This window comes from Cucumis melo, unplaced genomic scaffold (genome assembly GCF_025177605.1).
Source record: "Cucumis melo cultivar AY unplaced genomic scaffold, USDA_Cmelo_AY_1.0 utg001711l, whole genome shotgun sequence".
Lineage (NCBI taxonomy): Eukaryota > Viridiplantae > Streptophyta > Magnoliopsida > Cucurbitales > Cucurbitaceae > Cucumis > Cucumis melo.
Window position 1 is genome coordinate 4,925 of NW_026124740.1, and position 5,076 is coordinate 10,000.

General features: G+C 32.9%; 3 non-coding genes across 3 annotated transcripts; 1 reads left to right on the forward strand and 2 right to left on the reverse strand.

The window, feature by feature from the left end:
* Positions 1-204: 204 nt before the first annotated feature.
* On the reverse strand, positions 205-277 carry TRNAF-GAA (transfer RNA phenylalanine (anticodon GAA)). The gene has a single exon. It is a non-coding gene; the product is annotated as a tRNA-Phe (tRNA).
* Positions 278-1,883: 1,606 nt separating this feature from the next.
* TRNAT-UGU (transfer RNA threonine (anticodon UGU)) lies at positions 1,884-1,956 on the forward strand. Its single transcript has one exon. It is a non-coding gene; the product is annotated as a tRNA-Thr (tRNA).
* A 1,261-nt stretch (positions 1,957-3,217) lies between these two features.
* TRNAS-GGA (transfer RNA serine (anticodon GGA)) lies at positions 3,218-3,304 on the reverse strand. Its single transcript has one exon. It is a non-coding gene; the product is annotated as a tRNA-Ser (tRNA).
* Between the last annotated feature and the right edge of the window lie 1,772 nt (positions 3,305-5,076).

Here is a 5,076-nt window from a genome sequence, read left to right on the forward strand (position 1 = left end):
CTTTTACATATCTATATACATCCTTTAATTCTATAAATATCCTCTTTATCTTTACTTGTCTATTTTCGACATCTATAAATAGAGTAAAAAATATATATAGTTTAGTTAAAGGGTAGATTTCCAGACATCATCATGTATCAGTATTTTTCATGATCTATATTATTAATGAATCCGTAGAATAGATACTCATACAAATTCATGATGTGCCAAGAACCAGATTTGAACTGGTGACACGAGGATTTTCAGTCCTCTGCTCTACCAACTGAGCTATCCCGGCCATTTCCGACACATTATCCTTATTTTAATAGATGACTTTGGTCTATGTCAATTGTAAATAAGAAAAAAGGTATTCCAAAGTCTTCTTTTTGAAGATATACGAAATTTCAGGGCTTGGATAAGCCTTTCGAAGTTTCAGTACAGTAGACAGTTAATCATTCAAATTTCACAGATTACTTGCGCAAGGATGTTCGTTTGTACGTCTATCATATAGAATATATACCACAAGCCTTGTGATAAGAAATCAAATTTCCGCTCAAATACGCTTGTGAAAGAGTCGAATGAATGAGAAACATAACAAAGTCTGAATTGCTAATGAACGGATAAATAATTAAAGAGGCCAACGGGCCTTTTTAGGGTTTTGGGGATAGAGGGACTTGAACCCTCACGATTTTAAAAGTCGACGGATTTTCCTCTTACTATAAATTTCATTTTTGTCGTTATTGACATGTAGAATGGGACTCTATCTTTATTCTATTCGATCTGATTAATCAATTCTTCAAAAGATCTATCAGACTATGATGGAGTAAATGATTTGATCAATGAATATTCGATTATTTTTTCAACTTGTAGATCTTGGAATCGATTCATAACAATTCGTTCATTTTTATATATAATTTTATATATATATATAAAATATAAATATAAAAAATTATAGAAATATAAAAAATAGAGATTCGAGTTGTCATTAATCAATATAGTATTTCAGTACGTAATACGTTTATCTTTCATCGTTTCTGGAGTTTCGATGGAAGGATTCATTCCTTTACTAACGCAACGTCGTCAACTCCATTTGTTAGAACAGCTTCCATTGAGTCTCTGCACCTACCCTTTTTTTTCGGAAAAAAGGATTTGGCTCAGGATTGCCCATTTTTAATTCCAGGGTTTCTCTGAATTTGAAAAGTTATCACTTAGTAGGTTTCCATACCAAGGCTCAATCTAATTAAGTCCGTAGCGTCTACCGATTTCGCCATATCCCCCTCTTTTAAGATTAGTATCGCATTATGATGTCCTTCCCCGTTTTCTTTCATTTGTATTATACTGGAACCACTCAAGTCATTAGAATACCGATTCCCTCTATTGAAAAGTGTTTCCTCCTATTGGATTTCTTGTCTATCTTCTTTCATCTCTCTCTTCTCTATCGGAGACCCATATTTGTTCCGATCCAAAATGATTCTATCATTTCTGTATCTGCAATTCAATATATATCAATATAGATAGATATATGAACATATATATTTGCCCCTCTTTCTATTATTTTTTTAGTAAAAAATTTAATACTTAAACGGTCGATTCCCTTGTTCGTCTTATCTTCCACCTTTCAGAATGAAAACATAGAAACGCTTCATTATCATCTCAATTGCATTAAATGCAATTAAGATTAACACATTAATTATTGATACACATCCATTTGATAAATAGATCAAAATTTTCTATCGCTATATTCTATTAATCGTTATATTAATTATTATGTTCTATAATAGAACAATTCCAATATTGAATATTTATTTGAAATGAAATTAGATTCTATATTCATATTAATTAGGAATAGCTAAGATCCCAGTAATTTAGTAAATTACTATGCATGTAACATTTCTGTTATGTGAGCCCGCTTAGCTCAGAGGTTAGAGCATCGCATTTGTAATGCGATGGTCATCGGTTCGATTCCGATAGCCGGCTTTTCTCTATTGATTTTATTTTTGACATAATTGATAAATCAAATAAATAAAGAAACGACTTCTTACCCTTTTTCAAAGGTCACCGATCTATGATGTCGTAGGAACTTACTTACCTTTATGACTAAAGGAGGGGTTCTATTTCTGTAGAACAAATCAAGAAAGGAACTCTTACTTTTTTATATCATTTACATATACAATAGGATCCGGATATTGATCCAAGTTATCTAATTATTCTTTGTTTTGTAGTACAATACTTTACTGGATTTCACTTCATTTATAATATTTATCATTTAGTTTTCATTTAAGTTTATGAAATTTAAATAAAATAAAATGTTTATGAAATTTAAATAAAATAAAATAAGGAGTCTTTATGTCGCGTTACAGAGGGCCTCGTTTCAAAAAAATACGCCGTCTGGGGGCTTTACCCGGGACTAACTAGTAAAAGGCCCAAAACCGGAAACGATCTTAAAAACCAATCGCGTTCCGGTAAAAAATCTCAATATCGTATTCGTTTAGAAGAAAAACAAAAATTGCGTTTTCATTATGGTCTTACAGAACGACAATTACTTAAATACGTTCGTATCGCCGGAAAAGCCAAAGGATCAACGGGTCAAGTTTTACTACAATTACTTGAAATGCGTTTGGATAACATCCTTTTTCGATTGGGTATGGCTTCGACTATTCCTCAAGCCCGACAATTAGTTAATCATAGACATATTTTAGTTAATGGTTCTATAGTGGATATACCAAGTTATCGGTGCAAACCCCGAGATATTATTACAGCAAAAGATGAAAAAAAATCGAGAACACTGATTCAAAATTATCTTGATTCATCCCCCCCTCAGGAATTGCCAAAACATTTGACTCTTCAGCCATTGCAATATAAAGGATTAGTCAATCAAATAATAGATAGTAAATGGGTCAGTTTAAAAATAAATGAATTGCTCGTTGTAGAATATTATTCTCGTCAGACTTAAACCTAACTAAAAAACAAGGGTTCGGACAATTTCGTCCTCCCCTTCGCCGAAGTCTAAGTAAAGAGACCGAAGGAAAGTAAGGTTTTGATCCGGAAATTTTTCTATCATTCATCTATCATTGATCGGTAGGGGGATTTTCATCTCTTGTGCATTCTTTCCAGTCTTTTCGTTTCCGTACCACAAAAATTCGAAATAAAGAATCCATAAAGGTCTAACCGTTGGAATAATAGTATCGATTGTTATTTGATTTGATACATTGTGGTCAGTAACATTGTTGAATTAGTACGGAAAGAGAGGGATTCGAACCCTCGGTAAACAAAAGCCTACATAGCAGTTCCAATGCTACGCCTTCAACCACTCGGCCATCTCTCCTACAGAATGATTATGGCCCAGAAACCGAGTTAATAGTGAGTCATTAATATTCAATTTTTTTTTTGATAGGCACGTCCAACCAATTCTAACTATACAAATAATTTTTTTTTAACTATGTTTAATGGATACTTTTAGCTCATGATTCTATTTAGTTTTTTAAACTATGATTCCTTTTTTCTAAAAATTCGACTTTTACAGTTTTCGATTTTTCACCAACAACTGTTTATCCCATACATATATCTAGTCACAAGTTATGAATCATAGAATGATTATTCGATTCTTTTTGCTCTTTTTTGTATCATAATTCAATCAAAAAACTTCTAGAATTACCCCAGTCAGATAAATAAAATTCTTTTTTTCTTCAACTTCGCTGAAATCAGAATAGTTCTCTTCATTCTGATCCTACTACATTTGGATGAAATTTAACCGGATTGAAATATTTCTTCTCTTTTATTGATTCCTGTGAAATCAAAAAGAAACAATTTTAATATCGAGTGGGATTTTTTAATGAATCCGTTTTTATGTTATTTCGTACTATGCAATTCCTTTGTTTGTGGGATCATTTTCTCACGAGAGGTAATTAAAAGAAATTATAGAATGGGGTTGTTACCGATGCCTAGATCTGGTGGGATAAATGGAAATTTTATCGATAAGACCTTTTCAATTGTAGCCAATATCTTATTACGAATAATTCCGACAACTTCCGGGGAAAAAGAGGCATTCACCTATTACAGAGATGGTGCGATTTGATTTTTTTTTTTTTTCAATTTTCTTTACCGCTCTCCGTCTTAGTAGAAAGACACAGTATTCGGGATAGAAAGAAAACAATAATTGAAATAAATCTACGCTTCTTGGAGGTGCAATTTGAAAATCAAAAAATTCCTTCTGTCGTGTATCCCCGATTAATGTAACCTTAGATGCTAGAATTGTCGATTCTAGTATTAAGCGAAAGGTGTAACCTATGGATTAAGTCAACCCTACTCCACTAGTAAAAATATTCACTAGTAAAAATAGGTAGCAGAGGGGAAGAAGCACTACACCTAGGAATCAACAACACGAAAACTTTGTTATAAATTATACCTTTTCCTTATCGGGATCGGAACTTAGAAAAATGGTTGGGACAACAAACATCCATCTCGTTTGTATTTTGGATACCTGTATAACCATCGAAGACTGTTGAAGTGACTAATTCCTGGAAATTTAGAGGCGTTGAGGACAAAGAAATTGTTAGAGTTACCATTTTTATTTTTATCTAGTAAACCATGCTTGATGTTAAGAAAAGATCTTTTACAGGAAGGTTGGCTAGAGATTTTTTGTAAAAACGCTAGTCCCATGAGTTCATAATGAGAGTATTTCAATGTTTTTTGATTTCATGTATTATTCTCATCTCATTATGCGCATCAGATAAAGGGGGAGCCGTATGAGATGAAAATCTCACGTACGGTTCTGGAACGGAGATTCTTTCAATGGAATAACGAACGACCGTAACGGATGTCGGCTCAATCCGAAGGAAATTATGCGGAAGCTCTACAGAATTATTATGAAGCTATGCGACTAGAAATCGATCCCTATGATCGAAGTTATATACTCTATAACATAGGTCTTATCCACACAAGGAACGGAGAACATACAAAAGCTTTGGAATATTATTTTCGGGCACTAGAACGAAACCCGTTCTTACCACAAGCTTTTAATAATATGGCTGTGATCTGTCATTACGTGCGACTATCTCCACTATAGAAAGAAAAAAAAGAGAAAATTCGCTAATAAAT